This window comes from Taudactylus pleione, unplaced genomic scaffold (assembly GCF_031769625.1).
Source record: "Taudactylus pleione unplaced genomic scaffold, aTauple2 ptg000437l, whole genome shotgun sequence".
In the NCBI taxonomy this organism is placed as follows: Eukaryota; Metazoa; Chordata; class Amphibia; order Anura; family Myobatrachidae; genus Taudactylus; species Taudactylus pleione.
Genome location: NW_028284839.1, coordinates 5,104,981 through 5,132,707, shown reverse-complemented (window position 1 = coordinate 5,132,707; position 27,727 = coordinate 5,104,981). Strand labels below are relative to the sequence as shown.

The window sequence follows — 27,727 nt, the reverse complement described above, 5'->3', positions numbered from 1 at the left end:
CAAAATTTTTTAAAAAGCTGTTTTACATGGCTAAACCCGACCACTATGGGCGCGATCAGCTCGAAAATCTGCAACAATTGCATAGCGCCCCACGATCTCCCATCACTTTAGACGGGAGATCGGGCACTCTATTACAATTGAATATCGCCTTTTGAGTTCTCTATTGAAGAGTGTTGAGATTTACTGTAATTACTGAGCTTTCTGCATCAGTGGGCTCCACCCCCAAGGAACCACATCATTACCATATACCATCCCCTGCTCATGGACATGGGGTGGAGCTACAGCTTTGCAATGCTAAAGACGTTTTCCCTTCTCATAGGACAGGAACTATGGAATGGTCATAGGGTCTCTCCAATCAATTACCTTGTTTAATCCACTCCAGTGTACACATCTCAAATCTATTCAGTGCGAGTTTCCAGCACAGTAACTTTTCCTTCTCTTCAGTAGCACAGATGGTACCATGGGATAAAATAGACTTTAGATTGGACATCTCTTTAATGGGTTATTGTCCTGGGATGTAAACCTCATGCAATTACAGTGCTATGGACACTAACTTAATGTATTTTTACTAACAAGCTGTAAAACCACCACCCCCACAATATATATAGGTCCAGAATTTATCAGCGATATTCTTGGTATTACTCATAACTAAACTTAAATGGTGCTCCAACCAATCAGCTCCTGTCATTTGTTTGAAAAATGAGTTAGGAGAGCTGATTGGTTGGAGCACCATTTAAAGTTAGTAACGTGTGATAACAAGACTATCACTCGTTGATAAATCTGGGCCATAGAAAGAAGGAAGATTTTTTTTTACATAATCTCTCTTAATACATATTTGGTGTAAAATAGGGAGTGTGTGTAAATGTGCAGTTGAAATTTCTGTCAGGTGTGTTGGTGGTATTTATCTTACTTTTTCAATTATATGGACAGAGCTCATTAGGCCAACTTTTATTATGTGTACACCCCAGAGGTGGTAAAGTTTCACCTGTGCATGTCTCTAAATTTCTCTAGACCCCCCAATGCCTAGGGTTAGAGCTCCTTTCAGCACAGGGCTGGTAACCTTTTGGGGGTGAGGGGCACAAACATTTGACGAGACGAGTGTATGAAGGTGTTTTATGTTACATCAGAGACTGATCGTCGCAGTGAGGCGATCCAGAGATGGCGGATCGGTGAAATCCAACATGTTGGATTTCACAGATTTGCTGATCACTATCAAAAAATGATCGCGATTGGCAGATCGGTGAAATTTAACATATAGAATTTCTCCTGTGACGGATTGCGGTACATCGATCGATGTCCGCTGGTCTGCGTTTCCGACCGGCGTTTCCGATCCAATCGCAGCGATCCATCTCTGATGTGTGGGGGCCTTTACGTTTTAGAATAAGCCGAGATATTTCCAGTTAAAGATCACTTTGATATTTGACATGAATTGGACATAGCACTTTTATCCACAAAATATACATCAGTAAATAGACGACCAACATTTAAAATATCATTGTTACTATAATTCCTAGGTCATAAAACTTTCATCCATTGAACAAAAATATATTTTTTCAGAAAATTGTTACATAAAACCTTCATTCACGCGCCTCTAAATGTTTTGTTTTCTTTGCTAGCTTTCTCCAACAGGATGACCAGCCTGATCAGTACAGCACGAGAGCCAGCTGGTTAGCACTCGAGCTCGTTATTGTAGGCTTATGGGGCAGATTTCTGCCCACTTTAGAAAGTGTCTGCTTGTCTCTGTCTTTATAACAGCTCTGTCTATTATATTAAAGCAGGACCGGCGCAGGGGTCCCTGGCCCCAGGACCGCAGGCCAGTGGGCAAATTATTAGAACAAGCTCAATATCACTGCAGGAAGCCGCTCCAATTAAAACCAAAATAGTGACGCTCGCTGTCTAATAGATGAAGAGTTTCTCTTTGTGGCTTTGTGCAGCGGCCTTCCAGCGATCCACGTTCTCACCGTTCAACGCTCCGTAGTAAATGGGGATTTCAGCTGCGTCTATGAGCATTGTCACCACTCCTTACGCAGAGCCGAGAAAGCTGTTTTCCTGCTATTATGGCTCATTTAAAAGTGGGATATCTGTTTTATTGCTGACTCAGTGAAGGTCCCGCGTACTTGAACTTAATGAGGGGGAAACTATGGGGAGATGTATCAATTCTCTTAATAAGTGGGGAAGTTTCCCATAGCAACCAATCCGAGAAGCCCACTTCTCCATCTGTCCACTTCTTCACTGGATAGAAGGCTTGGTACATCTCCCCCTATATGTCTTACTGTCCTTCTGAAGAAAACAAATTTATACCTTTTTTAAATGAGCTATTAATTCCACGTAACACACGTGTAGACATGTTAGGCAGTCTGCAGCAAAACACTGAATCCTGGTGATACTGTATGAGCGAAGGAAAAGCTGTCTAGTCTTATGTGTATCCCAGGTATATGCATTTTCTGACACTACATAACAATAAGTTCCTAATGTAAAGTCTCTATCTGGTTTTGCAGCAAGCTTGTTCTGTCACCTGCTAAAATTCTTTAAATATTTACTATTCTTAGATTTTGATTCTGGAAGTAAAAGGAAGAAAAACCAGGTTTGTTATTTTCCTAACAGTCAGGATGTTCCTGAAAATGTTTTCTATTTGTCCCAGGACACTTTAAAGGGTGTTTAAACAGTAATATTGGTTACCTAAAACACAACACTGGGCTGATTGACAGCATTCTTTCCTGTTCTCTCGCAATGTCCAGAAGGTTCCCAAATTTGAATAATTCTCCTGGCTTCGGAGAGAATATTCCAGCTTCCATGGGTGAGGTGGACTGGGGGCTTGATGTGATTCACTGTAAATTGCATCAGTATTGTGCACTAGGGTGTAGAGACGTGATTTGCAACACTTCTTCCCTGCACTCCCCACGTGGACCACTCCTTCAAGATATCCTGGAGGGGGGTATAACAAGTAGGCAAGCATTGGCAAGCGCACCTGGCATGCCGGGTCACTGCACACCACTAAGGCCAGGGGCATCCAATCCAGCCCCTGATGTCTAGTAGGGCACTGCTGTGTGAGTTGTCCAAACATGCTGGCGTTCTGAATGGAGGCTACTTGCCTTGTTCAAACATGCTGGCATTCTGAATGGAGGCTACTTGTCTTGTTGAAACATGCTGGCATTCTGAATGGAGGCTACTTGCCTTGTCCAAACATGCTGGTGTTCTGAATGGAGGCTACTTGCCTTGTCCAAACATGCTGGCGTTCTGAATGGAGGCTACTTGCCTTGTCCAAACATGCTGGTGTTCTGAATGGAGGCTACTTGCCTTGTCCAAACATGCTGGCATTCTGAATAGAGGCTACTTGCCTTGTCCAAACATGCTGGCATTCTGAATGGAGGCTACTTGACTTGTCCAAACATGCTGGCATTCTGAATGGAGGCTACTTGTCTTGTCCAAACATGCTGGCACTCTGAATGGAGGCTACTTGCCTTGTCCAAACATGCTGGCATTCTGAATGGAGGCTACTTGCCTTGTCCAAACATGCTGGCATTCTGAATGGAGGCTACTTGCCTTGTCCAAACATGCTGGCATTCTGAATGGAGGCTACTTGCCTTGTCCAAACATGCTGGCATTCTGAATGGAGGCTACTTGCCTTGTCCAAACATGCTGGCATTCTGAATGGAGGCTACTTGCCTTGTCCAAACATGCTGGCATTCTGAATGGAGGCTACTTGCCTTGCCTCACGTGCTCTTATTGGATAGCGGCTTCCTGAAAGATTATTCCCCCCACTCCTAAACCTATATGAATAACACTGTACAACAAATGAAAACTTTTAATTTGTTTCCTTTGTAAAAATAGTCATACATTACTAAGTTGAGGTCAAGAAAAACTAAAATGATTTCAGAATGTTTTTACTAGCTCTATTTTTGGAGCTACACTACTTGCACTATACTGTATGTACATTAGTAATATAGTCATAGTGAAAAGCTATTTTTAAATAATCTGATATTTTCTTGATAGAAAATAAATAACAGTTGTTTTAAATCAATCAATCACAAATAAGAACACTAAACGAAACAAACATACAGCATACGAAACAAACATACAGCATAGGAAAGTACTATGTAATATAGTGGCCTAGTCATGGGGGTGCTTTCTCTTTGCTTGTCGCTTGTACTCCTCTTCTGGGGCATCTCTTGTCACTGTCCAACAGTAGTGATCACCTACTCTGATATCTTTGTTCCATTGCTGAAATGTCTTGGTGGAATCGCTCACTATGCTTGTCACTCAGTGCACCACAGTTATCTTGTGCGGGTAATCCCATGAATCGCATATATTTGAATAGGGGAGGGGACAAATAACTGATTCATTTAATTGGGTCATTAGGCCCCGCCCCCTCTGCGCGGAACACTGATTGCTGGTAAGAGTCTCTCCATTCTGCCCACTTCACTAGGAATACTCCTACATCATCATAAATGGGCTAGATCTTGGAACTCAGAGCTAACTGAGAGTTTTACATGTCATATTCATTCTTTGCATGCTGAAATCAATTAGAAGTATCTATTTTCACATCGGAAACATTTTCATTGTTGTGCAGTGTAATTAGAGCTAGTTTAGGAATAAATAGTTTATTTATTAAGGCTTAGCTACACTTTGTCAGTTATCACACTAGCAGTAAGCATCATCTATGTGCTACAAAGAATAAGAACAGGACTTTAATATTAACGTCTGCAATCATTTTCCTGTCGCAGGCTCTATATATACACATCACCCTAATGTTCGCCCATCATCCCTTGATTGGAGAGGATGCTATCTTTATGAAGATGAGCAATAGACTTCCTTTACTTGTCAAGTGATTAATAACCCAATCCAAGTTTTAGTTGCACACTTTTTTTTTTTTCTCTCCCAGAATCCCTTGCTTTCAGGTACCTGTTTGGTTCCTACAGAAAGATCTCATTAGAACACTCTATTTTTGGACATTGTCCTAATGGAACATCGGTCATTTTCTGCTTCTCGTCTCTAATTATAGTCTGCGAGTCTATCACATATGATGCGAGTGCATGAAATGATTGTGTAATATTTCTGAATTTAAGATATCTATAAATATTAAACACTGTGTGTAATGAATGTGGAACAATTGCTATAAATAAGAAACATTTAAATCTCTTTAAGGACTAAGGTATCGATTTATGAGTTGGAAGACTGAAATCTAAGTTTTCCTACTTTATGTAAGGTACTTGAGCTTGCCGGGTTGCAATATAACCTTACTTCCAGTGTTCTAAGGCAGTGATCTCAGCGCGAATAGCAGGATGGGCCATGGTATTTAAATCTGTAAAATTTGTGCCATCTGTCGTGGAATTTTATAATGCTTAACTCCTCTAATGTACTATGACATATGGAACATTGTAACATATAGCCTTATGGAGACTTATTCTGCCAGCGATTTTACTGGTTTCTGTGCACCTGTGAGTTTGCCGTTGAGTCCTGTGGTTGAGCTTCCTGGCAGGATGGTTGGTGCTGGAATCACCTGGTATGTAAGGAACTCCTTTGAAATATGTATATTTTAATCCCTAAACAAGCCCCCTACCCAACTAGACCATGTTGTTGCCTGTAGCATACAGTTCCACAAGCATGATCACTTGGAGATTTAGGGCTAGTGCGGGTTTTTAGAAATGATGATGTTGTCCAAAGCGGAATGGGATTGAAATACAGACTGCTTAATAGCCGCCGGTTCTAATCCTGACAGTGAGCGACCAAAGGATGAAGATCCCGACTGGCGCCCGTAAGTATACTAACCCTCCCCTTCCCCCCCTCTAGCCCTCCCTTAGGGGTGCCTAACCATAACCTCCCGCCTAGTGCCTAACCCTAACCTCCCCACAGGGTTACCTGAACCTAAACCCCCCCCCCCTCCCCACACCCTAGGGGAGATGCCCAACCTCCCTCCCTAGTGCCTAACCCCCCCCCTTTCCCTGGCTTAACCCTAACCTTGCTGGGATAACCATGGCCTAACCCTAACCTTGCCGGGATAACCCTGGCCTAACCCTAACCTTGCCGGGATGATACTTGCCGCTGGTCTCATAGCTACATCCCGTCCAAAGCAACCAATTAGATTTTACTTAACATTTGTCTAGCACCATCTAGAAGATAATAGCTAGAATCTGGTAGCTATGGGCAACATCTACACTTCTGAAAACCCGCACTTTAGTAAATACTGTATACCTCTTAGAGGAAAGCGGATTGGACAGGAACCTGTGTGTGAGTATCTCTGTAACCTCATGGGTCATTGGCTGGGACTAATGTAGTCCTATTGCTTTGAAGACGGGGCATTGAGTTACAAAACATCATGTTGCATGGAGTCTCCCTTTAATAACGCATTATAATTACCTGTGTGCCTAATAAGAGTGTAGAATGCTTTGGATTCAGTCCTTAGACTGAGGTGGATTTACCTGCCCATCAGCAGCCACCTCATAGTCAGTCAGGTTTTCGGAGAGCTGCTGCTGCTGCTGCTCCGGTTTTTGCATGAAAGATGTTCGTGACCTCGGGCGCTGAGGGGGAGGAAGAGAAAAAGATTAGGCCAGATTATTCTAGCGATGATTTGTGACCTAGAATTTACTTTAGGGTGCCTTGGAGCTAAGGTACTGACATTTGTTAGGCTACAGCCAGACTGGCGCTCTAGCATTCTTTTGTCCTGCGTCTCTTATTTGACATGTATTGGGTTTGTCATCGCTGTTACTGCTGCACATCGGATAATACATATTACATAATTAAACATAAACACACAGTAGGGCTACGTTGTCATATTTGTGTTTCATTTGTGGCGTTTTATTTTCTGACTAGTCCGGAAGGTAATTATTTTTCTTTTCACACGCTTTGGAGGGCAATTGACACATCAAGGCTCCTACTAGAGCTATAAATACAGTATCTAATGCTGTATAAATACACAGCGAAGATGCACAGAAGGCAACTACAAATAAAAACTACAGCAGTACATTTGGCAAAAGTAGCACAACTCAATGTATTAAAGTCATTGGAAGGTGGACACCTCCTTAAATGTGTATATTCAAACCAGGTTTGGATTAATTGATTGTTAGACCGTATCTAGATAGACAATAAATAGACACCAGAAGTTAGGCAGGCAATAGGTTGACTGGGTTAAAAGGTCGACATGGACTTAGATTGACTGACAGGGTCAAAGGTCGACATTCAAATGATCGACACAGAAAAGGTTGACACAAAATCATGACAAACTGTGTCAACCTTTTTTGTGTCGGCCTTTTGGCCATGTCATCCTTATGCGATATCGACCTTTTTACTTGTCTACCTCTTTACTTTCTAATTCGTTACTCTGCCATCCAGATTTCATTAAAACCCCATTGTGTACTGTGGAATTATGGTTTGTAAATGAAATGTTAAACAGTACAGGAGGAACCCTGACCTCTACACAATTTTGCTGTCTAAAGCGGACACAAGAAATCCTGACATGTTCTAATTATACAAAACCATAAATTGTTGCTTCTGTTTGTCAAGTCCAAAACCTCTTTACTCCTTTTTTTTATTATTTTTTAGTTTATTTTTTATTTAATATTTTAGTTTATATTTTATTAATGGAAGCAAAAACACTGCAAACAGATGTGATTTATGAGCATAGAAGTTCAGCATAACAGCTGTTCTACATAATGATGAACAATACATTATACATATATACATCACAGCAAATTTCCGAAGATGTCGTTAGCATGACGTAAACAGTAATACAATTTAAAACCTGACATAGAATATAAACTCATGTATAATAATAAAGTATAATCATAATAGCGAATAGCAAGATAGATAAATAAAAGAGGGGTATGATGTCTGGCACTCACCCACTAGGAAACGTAATGGGAGGACCTCCCAAAAGATTTTGGGTCTCATACCATTGGGTCAGGCGCATACTGTGGTGGATCTGGGATTGTGTCGAAATTAGCAGAGTAGCTAAAAAGCTTTCCCACGTGTGAAAAAAAAAGGGGGCTTTCTTTTCTTAATCGAACATAGGACCTCAGTCAAACGCGCTCGCACGATGCGTATGTAAATTTGGGAAGGCAGGCGATCACACTGCAAGACATTAGCACGCCCACTATGTCTTGGCATGCGATCGCTTTGTGTATGCAGATGCCCACCAGGCTGTCTGAAGACGCCCACTTGTGCACGTCATCTCCAGAAAGTGTATGCAACCATCGGATGCGATCGCAGCGCTTGTGGCTGGCCATACCCTACCGCAAGCACTGCGAGCACTTAGTGTAAACACCAGGCAGGTGAGATGTACTATGACGCTGTCTCTAAATGATGCACGCCTCTAAAACGGCGTTGAGACGCTCAGGCACGCCTGCGTTCGCACCTCCACTCCCCCATTTTTAATGGCCAGTCCCTGTTACCACCTACAAACGGCTTCTCCTGTCACTCACTCTGCCGGGCTGTCTATGCGCAGCGAGCGTACGCTTCCCGATCTCTCGTACTGGTACGCGCATGCGCTCACAATGAAAAAATCGGATGGCTACGAGCGAACGCATCCTAGCGAGCGGGGCTGAATCGGGTCCATAGTTTCCACCCAGTCCATTCGAAAAAGTAAAATTCTCCTTATATAATTGATAGGAGTTGAGTGTATCCATTCCTGTAATATGGCTGCCTTTGCCGCTGCTCGCTTATTGCATGTAATAATTTCCTGCTACCCGGAGTGAGTCTCTGTTCCCTCGGAAATATACCTAGGACAGTCCATTCAGGGGTGAAAGGCACATAGTTGGCCAAATGAGTTTCGGCATGCCGCCGTACCCGTCTCCAGAAACCCTGGGCATTCCCAAAGGCAATGATAAAGATCCGCCTCCTCCCTGCACATCTAGGGCAAGTGTGAGAGTCCGATAGACTTATTCTGTATCGCCTGTCAGGGGACAGATAGGTCCTATGATATACAATTAGGAAAAGCTTGTTATATGTACTGGCGGTCATCATAATGAGTGTGATCTCAACAACCCGTGTATTAAATCATTAATAGAGCCAGTTGGGAATTGGCACCTTTTTTTACTCTTTTTGTAAGATGTGACACAGCGTATAATGAAAAGTTCTGAAGCTCCCAATAAGCCATCAGGAGATTCATCAGGGACATGAATGTAAATGAGCAATTTGTACAAGCAGATCTATCCAGGCAGCCCAGTCAGAACAATTTGCACCACAGCAGAGCGGAAACTGATATATTAGAACAACAAGTAACTTGCATGATAGGAAAGGATTTATCTCTCTGCATTCTGGTTCCCTCCCACACTGCAAAAACATGCTGGTAGGTTAATTGGCTTCTGACAAAACCTTAGTGCCTGTCTGTGTGGTAGGAAATATAGGGCCTGATTCAGCTTAAAGCGCAGTTGTTAATACGCACGCAATCGGCCAACTGTTGCATTCTGCACATGCGTACGAACCGTCCACTGCGATGGGGACTGCGATCGCAGAGGCTACGCAGACCCATCAGAATGATTGACATGACGCGCCATTTGTGGGTGGTAACGGGGGGGGGGGGGGGGTGGTTGGCCGAACGCAGGCGTGCCAGTGCGTTCACACACCATTGCGGGGGTGTGCATAAATTAGCCACTGTGATGCCGTACGCAGTGTGAGGTCTCATAGCATGCGTGGCTGTTAGCAATTCCTGTGTAAGGTCAGGGCTTGTGTAAGTGTGCGTGAGGCTGCGATGGTACTCGATTGTACCGATGGTTTCGCTATTCTGCTAAGCATTACAGATGTGTGTAAGGTAAAGTGGGCGTCCTTATGTGGTGCTGAGTTTGCATTGCGATCGCAATGGAATTGCATAATATCGCAGTTGAATTGTGTGCGTACGCGATCCGTAGTGAATCAGGCCCATAGACTGTAAGCTTCACTGGCGCAGCGACTGATGTCAGTGGCTACTTATTCCCTGTAAGGGAAACGATCAGGAGGACGACTCTCATTACGTCAACAGTATGTCGATCTCACAATGCCGACACTGGTCTAATGCTACTTAGAGCATTTTAACCATGTGGGTGTTATAATGTTTAATATACTGATTACTGGTACGTTTAAAGTTATAACACCCTCACGGGAACATTGCTTTAAGTAGACTTAAAACTGTGTGGGTATCCTGGCACTGGCATTGCGTCCTGTACTGAACCCCTCTATAAAGCACTGCGCTATATGTGTGCGCTATATAAGCTATAGTTAATATCTCAGATTTGCAGTAAGTCATAGAACCCAGTTAGATATATTGTATGTAATCCTATGTAAACTTGGGTTATGATTATTTGCTCCAGTATTTCAAATCTGTGTGTAGTTTTTGGGGAACTTTTTCTTTGCATAAGATACACATTTCTGACCTGCACATGCACACCAAGTGTACATCCATTAGTGCCTAACTCTAACCTCCCCCCCCCGCTCCTGTCCGCAGCCTAACCCTAGCCCCCCACGCCCCTGTCCGCAGCCTAACCCTAACTCTACCCCCCTCCTGTCCGCAGCCCGACCCTAACCTCTCGCAGCCTATCCCTAACACGGTGGTGCCTAACACTAGCCCCCCTGTCCACAGTCTAACCCTAACCTCCCGCAACCTAACCATAACCCCCCCCAGTGGTGCCTAACCCCCGTTTGCAGCCTAACAGCAACCAGCTATACTTACAATTGGGATGTCTGCTGTCTGGAATCCAGCATCGGCATCTCCAGTCATGTCGGGATTCCGGCGCCGGTCTTCTGTCCGCGGTTCGGGATTCCGGCATCCAGATGGTAGGTTACTACATCCCGTTAGAGGGCTGGGGCAACAATATGAATTGATGATGGTGACTATCTGTAGTACTATATTGACACTTCTGATTGGCTGATTGTGTATTACCTCTCCAGCTGATAGTACTAGTGCTTTTGTGGGGTGTATATATACACACTTGTATGACATGTATCGCTGATGTACACCTGGTGTATAAGTTCGTGTATGTCAGCTGGTACGCATCTTGAGATTTGTCGGACTTAGTATATGCATTTAAATGAGCTTTTTCTATGTGTGTTCTGAGCACGTAGAAGCCCATTTACAGGTGGATGTCTAAGTGTGAAGTGTAACGAGATATGAATTGTATATTCCCCAGCAATGATGGTGGACATCCACCAATTTAGGCATGCCTACTGAAATGCACAATCCCTCTGCAAATCACTATCCTATCGCCTCCCATCCATCCCTATCCCTCACAACCTGTGTAATGCTGATGAATGAAGCCATTATAGCCAGTAGTTGTGGTTTCCAATTTCCGGACATTGGTGCTGAATCATGTTCTACAAGCCATCTATAACTCTGCAATGGAACTTCCCCAGAGCTCTATGAAAGCGCTATGGCTGGATCAGGATCTTCAGCACAAAGAGCCAAGATACAAGCCGGCTCTTGACAATAGAGGGTTCCAAGTGACATTTCATATTTGCTATATGTATAGGATATGTTTTACACTGACATACTTGGCCACTCTCTCCATACATCTGAGGAACTCATGAAGTTTTGGAGAGTCCCGAGGGTTTGGGGAGGCCAGCCTCCCGTATCCTGCACATGTCAATTGAACTGGGTGGGATGGGAGCGCGTTGAGGCATCTTGTTCCGAGCCTTTCTTCAAGGACCCGCAATTCGCATTGTTATGCTGTAAGGGGGTGTGGCCTAATGATGAGAAACGCGTGGCCTCAACCATACACAGTGATCAGCTGCTTCTCCCCTCTGGGAACTCTCCTGGAGGGGAACAATTTACAGCTCACAGCTTAGTGCTTTTACTAAGGAGGGATTGTTTAAAGTGACTTTAACTTGTCACGGGCTGAGAGAGCACATCTATTGTGAGAATGCCATTCAATATAAACATTTGGAGGAATTGTTGGTCAGTATTAAAAACTGCAGATAGTTGCAGGTCTAAATATTTAAGTCCTGGGACTTGAAATTAGGGACAGTCGACATCTTGAGGTACATGCAAAAATACAGATGTTTTAAGCCCCCAAGGTAAGAATGACATCACTTTGGGCCTGATTCAGTACGGATCACAAGTGTTATCGCTGCTTTGATTACGCACGCAGTCTCACTGCTGAAGATATGCTAATCCTCTGCAATCGCTATGCCATCGCAGCACTACATAAGGGCGCCCACCTTACCTTACACACATCCGTAATACTTAGCAAGACTGTGAAACCATCGGTAACATCGAGTACCATCGCAGCCTCACGCACACTTGCACAAGGTCAGACCTTACTCAGGAATTGCTAACCTGGTACGCACTGAAATGCCTGATTCAGAGCCGCTCGTAAGCGGCCGCTCGTTCGCTCTGAGCGATGTTCGCACAACTGCGCATGCATATGGGTTGTAATGCGCATGCGCAAACCAGTCATTGCGGTCGGAAATCGTGCGCTCGCAAAACAGCGAGGGGCTGTTAATGTGAGTGACAGAATGTACCGTTTGTGGGTGGTAACAGGGGAAGGTGCTTGAAAACGGGGGAGTGGAGATCCGAACGCAGGCGTGCCAAATGGTCAAGAGGGCGTTTAATGGGAGTGCATAATTAGTAAAGGAGCGTCATCGACCACGTCACTTGGTTGTCTTTTAGCCTGAACTGCTCGCAATGATTGCGGTAGGAAAATCCTACCACAACCACTGCGAGCAGTTCTGATGCCTTTCGATGTTCCCGATTAGTCTAATAAATACCGGAGATGACGTGTGGTGCGAACGGCAAAGGGGCGTCTTTACAAAATAGGGAGCGCATTTTTCGTTCGCTCGCTCAGACATAGAGGCGTCAACAAACCGCAAAGAGCGAGCGCTCAATTCAAATAGCCGGCCCCTTTTTTGGAACGACCGTCCGCAAATAGCGTCCGGCTCTGAATCAGGCCCTGCGAGCTTAGGCTGCGTGTGGCATCGCAGTGGCTAATTTATGCAAGCCCCAGTAACGGCATCCAAATGCACTAGCACCCCTGTGTTTCGCTGTCCACCCCCCCGTCACCTCCCCCAAACGGTACTTCCCGTCAATCGGTCTGCGATGGGTCTGCGTAGTCACTGCGCAGTCCCAATTGCAGTGGAGTCTTTGAATGCATGCGCAATACGCAATAAATGGCCATCTGCGATTGCAATAGCGATCCTTGCTGAATCAGGCCCTTTGTGCGTTATTTTTTCAAGAAATGTTCAATAAACCCTTTTGGGATTTTTCTGTAGCACTGATTTCTTTTTATATTTTTCCATCTGTTGCAGTTCTTATACCCTTCAGTACTACATCTTACAAGTTCACTATTCTAATCCCACACAGCCGCTCACCTAGGTTACAGTGTTTTCTCTAGCTGTCTTGTTTGACAGCAGCGTGCAGCTTGCAGGTACAATAGAAAGTATGTACGTTTACACACTGCTGCTCTGCAGTCACAATAATCCATCAATATGTGGTGTTTTGAAACGGTATACAATCGGGAAACCGGCTTCCCGACTGTCATATCCCGGCGAGGGTGAAATGCCGGGTGTCTAGATGTAGACGCCTGACATTTCCCCGACGCCGGGAGACCGGCGCCCGGCATCCCGATCGAAGGGATACTGGGCGCCGCGAGCGGACAGCCGCGGGGGCGGACTTAGGGTTAGGCACCCCCCCAGGAGGGTTAGGCTTGGGGGAGGGAGGGTTATGGTTAGTCACCCCCCCGGGGGACTTAGGTTTAGGCAGCGGGGAAGGGGGGGGGGGTTAGGGTTAGGCACCCCTAAGGAGGGTTGGGGGGTTAGGTTAGTATATACTTACCTTAGCGAAGATCGGGATTTCCAGCGCTGCCGGGCTCTGCTCATCTGTCGGCCAAGCGCTGCCGGGAATTGCGGCCCGCGGTATTTCATACCGATTCCTTTGAAACATGAAGAGTAAGATTTACGCCAGTTATACATCTATACGGTTCCTGCTTTCAGATGTGTCCTCATATTCTTAGCGTCTATACAGCACCAGAAGGCCGTAGCGACTGAGCCAATCCGAGAGGTGTAGCGTCTTTCTCTTTTGCGCCCTAGTCGCATCTCAGATGCAGCGAAACATCGCTCGCAGGGAACTAGAGACGCTGGGCTGAGACTTTAGCTGTGCAGGATTTCGTTTTAAACACTGATGAAATTGCAGGTGAAGCACAGCGGCGCTTGGCGCTCCATCTTAGCAATTCATACACCGAATCGGACGCGTTTGCACACAGATGTACAAATGTCGCACATCAAATTGATTAGTGTAATCTAGCAAAGTAGTTTTGTCGCTTCTGGTTGTAGTTATGCCTATAAGACGCACATTTTGAGTGAGATATACGCGGGGCAGAGTCGCCTGGGATACGGTCGACCGGGGCTGTTTGGCTCGACTGAAGCCTCAGTGTAGGGGGAGATAGTAGGCTTTTAAGAATGTTTGTTAACTGCTTAACGTTAATAACCATGTGCTGTCTAGATGTGAAATTAGACATTTTGCCTTGAAAGGACATTGTACCGAAACAATAACGATACTTGGCTTACTGCGTATAAAACAAGTGCCGCCATGTTTTGAAATACAAAGCATTTAGGGGGAGCTGTAAGAAGGGGAGAGACGTGCCAAATGCGCTATAACCAGCGCTATTTGACACATTTGAAAGCGGATTAACGTAGTGAAAGAAAAAAAATCACTTTGTTTTATCGCTGCTTTGATTACGCACGCAGTCTCACTGCTGAAGATATGCTAATCCTTTGCAATCGCTATGCCATCACAGCACTACATAAGGGCGCCCACCTTACCTTACACACATCCGTAATACTTAGCAAGACTGCGAAACCATCGGGTGCCATCGCAGCCTCACGCACACTTGCACAAGGTCAGACCTTACTCAGAAATTGCTAACCTTCTGGTACGCACTGAGGGCCTGATTCAGAGCCGCTCGTAAGCGGCCGCTCGTTCGCTCTGAGCGATATTCGCACAACTGCGCATGCATATGGGTCGTAATGTGCATGCGCAAACCAGTCATTGCGGTCGGAAATCGTGCGCTCGCAAAACAGCGAGGGGCTGCTAATGTGATTGACAGAATGTACCGTTTGTGGGTGGTAACAGGGGAAGGTGCTTGAAAATGGGGGAGTGGAGATCCGAACGCAGGCGTGCCAAATGGTCAAGAGGGCGTAGTGAAAGAAAGAAAAAAATCACTTTTCTGTACGTTAACTGCAATCCTCTAACGATTTCGCTGTACCCATACTATATTATAATGTGACTTATCATTTTTTTGTTTTCACATATTTACAGGATTTCCTGCCGGCATTTGTGTATATAACTGCGGCGGGCGGGCAGCCTTCCCGGCGGTCTCAAGCTGCGCATGGCATTTTGCGATGTTTGCAAGGTCTCGCTCATACAAAGTGGGGGCCGGCCAGGAGGTAAAACACAGGGCATCGGCGCTAGGTTGATGCGCTGCGGGTCTTCCACGGATCACCGGAGGGTGGAGTTTTCTCTCCTTGACTCCGGCAGCTGAGATGACAAAACATCTCAGCGTTATTGCTTTGCCACGACAAGATAAGTGCCGCTATAGTACATTTCCCCCTTTAAAACAAATTGCTTGGTAAACCAAGTATTTAAGATACATCTTTCACTAGGAATGTTAGCGAACAGAGAGCCTGATTCAGACCCGGACGCTATATGCGGACGGTCGTTCAAAAAAAAGGGCCGGCTATTTAAATTGTTCTCGCTCATTGCGGTTTGTTGACTCCTCTATGTCTGAGCGAGCAAACGAAAAATGCGCTTGTTATTTTGTAAAGACGCTCCATTGCCATTCGCATCACATGTCATCTCCGTTATTTATTTGATTTATCGGGTACATCGAAAGGCATCTGACCTGCTCGCAGTGCTTGTGGTAGGTTTTTTTTACCGCTATCACTGCGAACAGTTCAGGCTAAAAGACAACCAAGTGACGTGATCGATGACGCTGCTTTACTAATTATGCACACCCAGTAAACACCCTTTTGACCGTTAGGCACGCCTGCGTTCGAATCTCCCCTCCCCCGTTTTCAAGCACCTTCCCCTGTTACCACCCACAAACGGTACATTCTGTCACTCAAATTAGCAGCCCCTCGCTGTTTTGCGAGCGCTCGATTTCCGACCTCAATGACTGGTTTGTGCATGCGCATTACGACCCATACGCATGCGCAGTTGTGCGAACATCGCTCAGAGCGAACGAGCGGCCGCTTACGAGCGGCTCTGAATCAGGCCCAGAATTTCTTTCTTACCAATACCATATGACAGTATATTTACTTAAACATTTACAGAAAATGAACAATGTTTTAGCCCAAACCAGGTAGTATTGAGAACGACCAGATTAGCCAAAATCTGTTAAACTACAAAGCCAAGTAGATTTGATACTTGAAGTGAGAACTGCAGGATAGCACTGTTTGCCTCAGGCTAATGACGCCTGTTTTCAGGAACTAATTTAAAGGGGAAAAAAAATTGTTGCAAAATAAATGATACAGTAGATGTTGAGAGAAAAAAAAAAATTGGTTGAAAGTAGCAGTCAGAACAGAGGAACTGAGCGTATAAGTGAGATCTATGCTGTGCTAAATACGAGTGTATGACATTGGATAAATATAGCACCTCGCACCTCTAGGTGTTTTCAAATGTTTAATGAAGAATTTTAATGTTTCAAACTAGATGCAAATGTGCTCAGGATGAGAAGGCAAAGCTATGCAGTATAGGAGTTCCTCTGTATAGCAAAGGATATGATTATTATTTTCCCAAATTATTAAAGTGAAGCGCTCTGCGCATCCGCGCAGCCAGGACTGGTCTATGTTTTGTACACCGGCCGGGTTGGGAACAGGATGCCGGCATTCAAGATCCCGGCGGTCAGAATTCAGGGACGGGAGAGTCATACACCTCTCGCCTAAGGGGGCGTAACTGGGCTGTAATGGGCCGTTCTATCGTAGCCAAAGTTCAAATACGGAGTTGCAGACTATGGGCCTGACTTAGAGACGTGCGGTGTTGCAATCGCAGCTGTGATTTTGTAAGCTGCGGAGGAGCGATTGTAAAACAGCCGCCTCCACCGAGCAGTACTGAGACGCCCACCGGCGATAATTTCATAGGAGATTAAGGGTGTGATTGTACAAACCTACAGCCAGGGGTGTTTCTAGAGAGGAGGGGTCCCGTGTGCAGTCTCCGACACGGGCCCCCTCTTCTCCGCCCGGAGGCCGACAGCGCACCACTGAGCTGAGCGCGGCCAGCGCCAGAGTTATAGACTTGGGGAACTAGAGTGTGCCCAGAGTCTATAATGTATGCACAGGTCACCGGGAAAATGGCTGCGGCGGCCATCTTCCAGTCGTTTTACAGCGCCGGACCCCCGCGCCAACGTGGGACTTCGGAGAGGTAAGTAATATTATGGGTGCAGGCAGGGGCTGGCTGGCAATTTTCAGCCTGGGGGGCAAACATAAGAAAGTGGCCCCGGCTTTTCAACCATTATGAAACTCTCCAGAGCTTGGCCCTGTTAGGGTAATGCCCAGCCAAAACTCCTGGACCTAGAAACATAATGGCCGGCGAAAAAAATCTTGGAGCCCGGCACACTGAAAGTTCTGGGCCCCCCACTCAACAATCGACCCCCCCATTCACACATCCCTCCTTTGCATGTGCCAATAGCCTGTTAAATCTATTGCAACGCTAGCAGTGTCCGTGGCTATGCATACTTGAAAACACATTGTAACAACATTCCGGCCGAACTTCCGGTGAACGGAACCGTCGCTGAGAACAAAAGAGCACTCCAGATTGGGATGCAGTCAAAATGCCAGCGGTCGAACTAAGGTAAGCCGGGAGCAGACAGCCGCGGGGGGGGGTGGGGGGGGGTAGGGTTAGGTTAGGGGCTGGGACTTAGGGTTAGGCATCTGCGCGGGAGGGTTAGGGTAGGGCTAGGGGAAGGAAGGGTTAGGGTCGGGCACCACCGGGGGGAGGTTAGGGTTAGGCACCCCCCCCGGGAGGGTTAGGTTTAGGGTGCGGGGAGTGGGGGTTAGGTTTAGGCACCTATGGGGGGAGGTTAGGGTTAGGCACTAGGGGGCGAGGTTAGGAATAGGCACCCCTAAAGGCGGGTTAGGGGGGAGAGGGTTAGGGATAGCCTAGTTATTTACCTGTCGGGATCTTCACTGCTGCCGATCTTCTGATGTCGGGATTTGAACCACGTGCATAGGTGCGGTGGTCATTCATACTGATTCACTCCATATTATCAATAAGACACTCAACTCAGTGTTATTGCTTCAACCTTTCATTACTTTATTCCGGGAACCAGCAAAAAAGCTTACAATATTAACTAAAGGGCAAACAAATGGCTGAAATTAAGAAACAATATATATATATTAGGTAAACAAGAGTGTACTTACCAGACTTAGGCCCTGATTCAGAGCCGGACGCTATTTGAGGTCGTTCGTTCTCAAAAAGGGGTGGCTATTCAAATGAACTGTTAGCTCATTGCGGTCTGTTCACGCCTATAAGTCTGAACGAGTGAACAAAACTTGGGTCGAAATTTTTAAAAAGACGCCCCCTGGCCGCTCGCACCATACGTCATGTCCGCTATTTATTAGATTAATCGAGTACATCGAACAGCGTATGAACTGCTCGCTATTCTTGTGGTTGGTTTTTCCTACCGCTATATTGCGAGCAGTTCTGACTATTAAAAAACAGGTTACGTGGTCAATGACGCTGCTTGATTTATTATGCACACACATAAAACGCCCGTTTTGACCTTTAAGCACGCCTGCGTTCTGAATTCCACTCCCCATTTTCAAGCACCTTCCCGTTACCACCCACATACGCCTCCTCCTGTCACTCAAAATAGCAGGCATTCGCTATATTACGAACAAACGATTTTCGGCCGCACTGACTGGTTCGCGCATGCGTATTATAAACCGTTCGCATGCGCAGATGTGCGAACATCGCTTGGAACGAGCGTACTGCCGCTTACGAGCGGCTCTGAATCAGGGCCTTAGTCCAAAAGAGAGAGAGATACTCAACACTCTAATCTTTGCATCTGTATAAAATACAGTTGTTTTTGGTCGACGTTTTGGTCCACGCAGGGACCTTTCTCAACACCCACAACCTGCCACACAATATTCTGGCTTCTTCATCGGAGTAGCCTGAGTTTGGCACTCGCGCAATGCGTTATGACAAGTGAGTGCTACTATGCTCCCTACAAAAATATATATATACTTAGAAGAGAACAGTGCGGCACTCGTGGCATGTATACATAAAAGACGAAAAGCGGTGGCTGGTTTCAACGTATCAGTTCAATCCGAACTTTTTTCAAGATGTTCGGATTGAACTGAAACGTTGAAACCAGCCACCGCTTTTCGTCTTTTATGTATACATGCCACGAATGCCGCACTGTTCTCTTCTACATTGTCTTGTTGTGAGGGTACCGGCAGCAGTTATCTAACGTTATTCAGAGTGCCAGTCCACACCAGCATATATATAAATATATATATATATATATATATGACATATACCTATATATATATATATATATATATATATATATATACAGTATGCATCCTATATATAAGCAGCAGCAAAAAATGCACTGTCATCTACTTGCTGCCAGTCAGTCTGCCTCATTCAGTAACTGGGTCTGGGGGGTGGATTTTGTAGAGGGATCGGTGCCATGATGCTGCTGACATTGTAATCGGTGGCGGTTCCGTTCCGCTCACCACTTGCCAGGCTGACTGTTGTTCCTTTCTTATCTTGGTGGCCACGGCGACAGGGCAGACCAGGAAAGGGCCGGCGCAGCGTCATGTGTCATACACGTTGTTGCCAAATCATGTGGTGGGGTTGCTGGAGGGGTGTAACTGGAAGCGGTGCTGTCGCTCCTCAATGGCCAACGGGAGGAGCTGTGGTTGGGCATTTCCATGTCATGTATTATGGATGAGCTGCTCTTGGCCACTTCGATCACGTTAGCGGCCATTAGGGGCGCCGGTAAGTCTGCAAAGCGGCAGCGGCACAGCAAAGGGGAGAGGGGACCAGTGGCGGATCTAGACTTATCTGTTAGGGGGGGCGGCTTACCGTTTAGTCCCAACTCCCCCCCCCCCCCCCCCAATGTAATCAGCAGGAGTGAGGATGAGCTCGGGAGAATATGACAGCAAGCCCCATTAGTTAGCTGCAGTGTTAGGCTCACTCCCCAGGGGTGGGCATGGCATTTGAGGGTATCTATAAGTCCCTGATATGAGATACCAGGGAGTGTGGAGCCCCTATAGCTGTGAGCCCAGTACAAGGATCCTCCACCACAGCAGTCATTACTCCTTTCATTTAATGTGCCACTTACCCCAAAGCCCCGGCAGCAGGCAGATGCCCCACCAGACCTCATCCACAGGGTGCACTGACCCCACCGCCTGACATCCGGGTATGATAATGCCAGTCTGGGTGATCGGGTAAGATGGGTTCACAGCCCGGGGTCCCCACTGCCATATGCCTGTGTAGTCTGCACTCTGCCCGCCTGCCGCTGTCTCCAGTGCCCTGCAGCCACACGTGTTCCTCCATCGACAGAGTCATCTCCCGATAACTGAGGCCGCCGCCTCCCCTGTGCCTGGCCGGCTCCTACCTGCATTCTGTGCACACTGCAGCTCGGGGGGAGGTGCCGCATCGGGATGAGGGCAGCCCTGTCAGCCAATAGGGTAACTGGGGATTAGCTGGAGGAGGGACCTGTGATACGCTGCAGCGTGTACCTGAGCCCGGCTCCGCGGTACACTGCTGAGCTGACAGGAGAGAGCGTCTGTAACATACACTCCCGGGACACTGTAAGTGCATCCCGTCGCAGTCACACTGGAAGCAGCAGTGTGCTAGGGGTGGCGATCGCCCCCCCCTGGATCCGTCACTGGAGGGGACTGGCTGTCATTGGTATATACACACAGAGTGCAGCAGCGGCCCTAGTGCTGCACAATTGTACCGGCCCGGGGGGCAGCTGGCACCCTGCCCCCCGGCCCAGTCCGCCACTGGCAGGGTGTGCGGTGCGTGGACCCAGGGGCCCGTGTTCCCCGCACACCCTGCACCCATTATAGATACACCCCTGCCTACAGCAACCAATCGGCTTCTAGTTATCAGTTATCAAATGCCTTCGATAAAATGACAGCTAGAAACTAGTTTCTATTGGCAACGTCTCCACCTATAGTCTTTAGAAGGTTTGATGAATCTCCTCTGTGTTTGCAAAAAGTAAAAGTGACACAAGCAGTAGTTTCTGCTCCAGCACAGGAAGGGGAGGGCAATGTAAGAGCTCGGACCATCATCTTCCATCTTTAGTTGGTGTTTTCCGGTTGTATTTGCAGAAATGTGTTTAAAGATTATGTAACTACCAATATCTGAGATAGTGTCCTAATATCTGCTGTATTGTCTAATTTGGCATTAAATTTTGCAGTGTCACAAAAAAAAACATTTTTTAGACACAAGCAAACGCACAAACTGGAGGCGACCATGTAAATAAGATGGGAGACATGTTGCTGCATTGTTAAGTAATAAGATGGCAATGCTTACTGACCTCCACATTAAAGGAAAACAGTGGTTACCTTCTAAGCAGTATATACCGTAGCCGTGGGCACTTTCCTGCGTTTCTCGCCACCTGTACTACCCCAGTATCTTATCACTTTGCTGCCCAGTCTTGGGGGTCTATTTACTAAGCTGTGTTAGGAGACAATGATAAGGTGCCAGCCAATCAGCTCCTAACTGTCATTTTTCAAACACAGACTGTGAGATGGCAGTAAGGAGCTGATTGGCTGGTACCTTATCACTTTATACTTTGTCTCCTCACACTGCTTAGTAAATAGACCCCTTGGTCCCACTGCACACGCGTGACACAGCTTTGCCAGGTCACGCATACAGTATACACTGCAGGGAACACTTGAGCTGATTTAATGTACTAAAAAGAAATTAGCAAAACCGTTATTTTCATTATACATCTTAGAATAAAATGCATTTTTTTTCCCTGTCCTGAGCCCCAGCTAATGCTATCCTGAGATGGATTACTTCTCCTGCCTTTTCTTGTTAAATAGGCTTATTCATGCCCTAAATGGGGAAGCCATTACTAGAGATTCCCAATGACCATCGCCGGCATTAGCCTTTAACAAATAGGAAAAACTCTGTCTGGCGAAACCGACATTTTTACAGACGATAAATAGGCCCCTTCGATACAGGCGGGTGTGAAGGATAGCATGGCTGCTTTTCCTGCTCGGACATACTAAAAGAAGTTCTGTGTCTCAGCTATGCCTCGCTCAGGAGTGTATTTATGGAAATACAAACTAGGGCTGGATGAGAGCTCTGAGTCCTGTCCAGCAATCACCTGAAGTCCCAGGGGAGGAAGGAGGACTCATCCATAGCACTAATCAGGGACATGGACTACAAATGGGCAGATGTGTCCTCCTGTGGCTCTCCCCTATACAGGGCCAGGAAATTCTTTTTTTTATGTAAGATATTTCTATTGACAAAGGTGCCATAGGAGCTCGGAAATGGCCGTTTGTACTGATTAGATCTACGAATGTTCTCCTGGATGGAATAAATCTGTCACCTCCTCAGTTTTGTGAGCTGACATACTGCCTATATTAGTGAGGATGGTTAGAGAGAAATTGCTTCTATCACATTTTTACTTGTACTCTCATAAATCCCACTGTCCTTTCTTGATGTCCGTTAGTGGAATGGCTGCAGTGACAAGTTGGGGGGAGGGGAACGACACTATTGGCAGCACTCGCCTTTCCTGCCACCCCCCATACTGCTATCTTAGATGAAACGCTCATCTTGCCTCATGTCAGGGATTATTGCATTTGTGAGTCTCCCGTTTTACTACAGACACCTGTGGAGGACTTTTTGGCTGAACCGATGTTCATTAGAATGCAGCTGGTCGCTACGCTAGTAACAAGCGTCATCACTGGCACGAGGCAGTCACTGTATTGTCATGAATTTTAGCTTTGTCCACAAAATGGCCGCTTCCAGTGTAGACATCAGGTACATGTTAACCATATCCTGGAAGAGGTCTGATGCACAGGAAAATGATAGTGCTGTCTGCTATTTATTTTCCGTCTTGCCCTACGTATCCCATTCAAGCATCTATATTACAGTACTTTGAGTTTTTTTCTTTTGCTTCCAGATTTTCCATTGTTTCGAAACCTGAAATCGGCTTTACACTGCCAGGAAATATGGCCTAATCCATCAGACAGATGTAGCATTTTTCCATGAAGGTATTGGAGGGAACAGCATCCCCCAGAGACCAAATACAGATAAACCTTGGTTTTAATGATGTGCTTATTACACAACACTCATATTTGGGATTCTTATAATTTTATATTTCGTGACCTCCCATAATTTTCCATTTTATATTTTTTTCCCTTATTTTTGTCATACAAAGCATTTTCCTGGGAAATCCAAGTCCAATCTCTTCTCGGTGCTCTGCCTCCTGCTCATTTGAGAAAGGGGTATTATAAATATAACGGAATACTTGCTAGTCCGCTGATTATATTCCCCTTAATACAAGGGTGGTTCAATGACTAAGGTTACAAGATCTCTCATTGCGTAAATTATTATTCAACATATACATATAATCAATAGTATGGCCTTGGTACAGATTATTTCACCACATAGTCCCCATACTTGTCTAAGCATTCGATCCAAAGGTACACCAAGGCATCTATCCTGGCAAAGAAGAAATCAGTGTCAAGCGCCTGAAGCCAGGATATGGCGGCATTCTGAACTTTACCATAGTTTGCAAATCATCTTCCACACAGCTGCTCCTTCAGTGGTCCAAAGACATGGAACTCACTTGGTGCCCGGTCAGGACTTTAGGAAGGATGGTCCAGTACCTTCCAACGGTAGCACTGTAACAACTCCTGCTAGAGCAGGGATGGGGAACCTCAGGCCCGGGGGCCGTATAAGGCCCCCAGAATCAGTTGGTCAGGCCCTCGGAGCTTTATTTTGATAGCCTCAGCTGGCTAACAGGTTGCCTAGAATGGCACGCTGCAGCCAGAATCTATGCAGCAGTGCGGCCTGGAGCATCCTTAGGAAGCTTCAGATGGTCACACCGCTGACCTTACAGCTCCCCGGAGCATCCTGAGGATGCTCCGGGCATTGCTGTAATCACCGGCGATTGTGGCCCCACCCCCGTGTGACATCAAATGGCCTGCACCGGCCCCGCAAATAATATTTTCTAAATCAAAATGGCCCTCAGCAGATAAAAGGCTCCCCACCACTGTGCTAGAGTGTGGCCTGGCATTATCGTGCAGCAATAAGATGCCTGTTCGAAGCAACCCAGGTCGTATTTGATGAATTGCTCTCCACAACCGACACAATGTGTTACAATAGCGGACAGCATTCACGGTATCTCCCTTGGTGAGAAAATCAACAAGAAGCATTCCCTTGTGGTCCCAAAACACAGTCGACGTGACCTTCTTTGCTGATTGGGTTTTAAATTTCTTTGAAGGTGGGGACGATGTGTGGTTTTTATGTCATGGAAGCTTGCTTCATCTCCGGTGTCACATGATGCACCCACGTTTTCATCGCCTGTAACAATGCGCCGCAGGAACTGAACTCCCTCCTCAAGGCAGCGCTCCAAGTGCACGAGAGACAATCCCATCCTATTGGGTTTGTAAACTTCTGTGAGTTGCTTCGGTACCCAGGGTGATCACATTTTCCTGTACCCCAGTTGCTCATGGACGTTATTGTGCACAGCACCCACTGAGATGTTCAGTTCGTCAGCAATATCACTAACTCCAATTCTTCTGTCCTCCTGAATCAGACCTTCAGTGTGGCACAAATTGTCATCTGTGGTGGACGTGCTTGGCCGGCTGGATCACAACTCAGTGTTTGACCATCTTTCCCACAACCCCGCCATCTTACAGCTGATGTGGAGACCGTATGACCGATATGAGGCGCTGGTTAATGGCTGTGAGGGGAAGCAGTGGCTACCTTCTCTGGCCTGGCGGGAAATTAGAATGAAATAGAGACCATACACATGAGAGGTCTTGTTACCTTACTTATTGAACCACCCGCATATATTGCAAATAATGGCTGCTATGCTCTGTAAGTGATGCCTAAGGATGAAGATGCTAAAGGACACCTACTACCACACAACAGACTTAAATGATAAAGTGCTCGGCAAATCCTGTTACTTTTTTTCACAAGGTCCATTCAGTGCACTTTAAGGTGGGAATTGCACCTAGGTGTGTGATGTGTTTGGGTAATCGGAAGAGATGCACTATGCATTAGTTTTTACACATCAGTCTTAACTCTTGTCACCCTATAGGACTAGATCGATCTCTGCCAATGGGGAAGTGTCTCTTTAACCTTCCACAGAGCATCCTCTCACCACCTTCATAAGATTTTAATAATCTTGCAAAATGAAATCTCATTTAGTCCATTAAACCAGGCATGATTTTGCACCGTGCTTTGCCAATTTTGACGATTTGAAGATGACCATTACTAGAGGAACAGCCTCCACCAAGGCACCGGAGTTTCCAAAATCCAGTGTCTTCCAGTAGCGGTTTGGTGGAAAAGCAAAGAACTTTATCACAGATGGATATTTATATATTTTTTCTGCCAGCCCCAAAGTGTGACCTTGTGTCCTTGGTTGGGTGCTGACACAACAGGCTGCCATGGAATTTCCTATGTAAAACACACGTGTTTAATACTTAGTTATTGTGTCACCCTTAATCGTCTCTTCTATAATGTAAATGTCTGACATTTAATCCTCTCAGCTGATACTTTCCATATCCCTGACTGTTTTAGTTGTCCTTCTTTGAAGTCTTCCTAGAACCAGAACGTCCTGCTTTGGAATTGGCAGTGAGAAGTGTACTATGTATTCAAAATAAAGCCTTGGCAAGTCATAGGATAGAACATGTGTGTATAAAACACCAGAATGAAAAAACGTTAATGTCTTTAATATACAAAGAGCACCCTCTTTGGCTGTAATACTAATTACTAATCAACCTATAGAGTGTTCAACTTTTTATATGCACATTCATAGTGATTCAATGTTGCATATATTTGTATGTAACCTTTACCTTTTTTCCTAAAAGTGTTTATTTGTAACTGCAATTTAAGCATTTTAATTTGGTATTATAGTTGTTTAGTTTCTCCGTGGCATATCTTTGGAGCTATGGATAATCATTTGTTGCTATTAGGTTTTATGTCCATGTAAGGCATGACTCCAGCACCTGTAATAAATATTATTGAGGAATGCAGTTCATTTCAGTTTTCCATATGACGAGAAAACAAGGGACCATAATAAAACCTGTTTGGGGTTTAAATCTGATTTGTATATACAAATATGATGCACATGGCTCCAAGACTTCTCTTGTGCTGCTCGTCTCTTACGAAACTCATATTCTCCCTCCTTACCAGGCTCTCACAACTTTCAGTCCTTCAAGCACTCTCTTAAAAACCACCTCATCACTAGTTCCTACCCCCACCTGTTACTACTCCCTGTGGGTGTTCTATTGCCTACTCCAATATACCTTTCCATTACAACCTACCAGCCATCCTACTAAATCTCCATCTATCTCTCTCTCTGCCCTCTTCCTTTTGTTATCCCCTTAGCAGTTGTCTCCACGGTTTCCCCTGCCCTTTGAGGGTCATTTTATTGCTGTACAGTCTTCCTAGATATGTAAATGCTTTCCCTTTTAGACTGTAAGCTCTCAGGAGCAAGGTCCTCTCTATCCTCTGTGCCACACCAAGGCAACCAACCTCTGAGGAGTGGAAGCATATATTTGGTTTGTCATCAGCCACCAATTGCATGATCTATTTTTCAGCTTGCAATCCTACTTCTCCCCTAGCACAAATGCATACATCTTTCAGCCGTAACATTAAAGGCACCTGGATAATGTTATATTAGGTCCCCCTCCTGCTGCCAAATCAGCTATGATCCGTTGAAGCATGGACTCCACAAGACCTCAGAAGGTGTCCTGTGGTATCTGGCACCAAGATGTTAGCAGCAAATCCTTTAAGTTCTGTAAGTTGCGGTGTGGGGCCTCCATGGTTCGGACTTGTTTTTCCAGCACATCCCTCTGATGCTCGATCGGATTGAGATCTGGGGAATTTGGAGGCCAAGTCAACAGCTTGAACTCCTGTCGGGTTCCTCAAACCATTCCTGAACAATGTTTGCCGTGTAGCAGGGCGTATTATCCTGCTGAAAGAAGCCACTGCCATCAGGGAATACAGTTGCCATGAAGGGGTGTACTTGGCCTTCAACAATGTTTAGGAGTGATACGTGTCAAAGTAACATCCACAGTAATGCCAGGATCCAGGGTTTCCCAGCAGAACATTGCCCGGAGCATCACACTGCCTCTGCCGGCTTGCCTTTTTCCCCCATAGTGCATCCTGGTGCCATCTCTTCCCTTCTAAAATAATACACACACACCCGGCCATTCACAGGACGGTTTTACCAGACCAGGCCACCTTCTTCCATTGCTTCATGGTCCAGTTCTAACGTTCAAGTGCCCATTGTAGGCGCTTTCGGCAGTGGACAGTTGTCAGCATGGACACTCTGACCGGTCTCAGTCTACACAGCCCATGTGCAGCAAGCCTGCATTAACTTTTTCAGCAATTTGTGCTACAGCAGCTCTTCTGTGTGATTGAACCATATAGCCTTGCCTTCACTCCCTACTTGCATCAATGGGCCCAGTGGCGTCACTAGTGGGGTGTAGACCGCACCGGGTGAACCCACCCGAGGTGATGACTTCAAAATGACAGAAGCCAGGAGCGGGTTCTGCATGATACCGTCCCAGTACAGTGCCCAGCTCCCGATCAATGAGGAGGAGCCGGGCACTGCCA

At 45.9% G+C, this 27,727-nt stretch overlaps 1 protein-coding gene across 4 annotated transcripts in view; it reads left to right on the top strand.

Annotated features, from left to right (window-relative positions):
• Window positions 1–27,727, top strand: part of ACOT7 (acyl-CoA thioesterase 7) — a 221,448-nt gene that overhangs the window by 186,896 nt on the left and 6,825 nt on the right. The window lies entirely within an intron of this gene.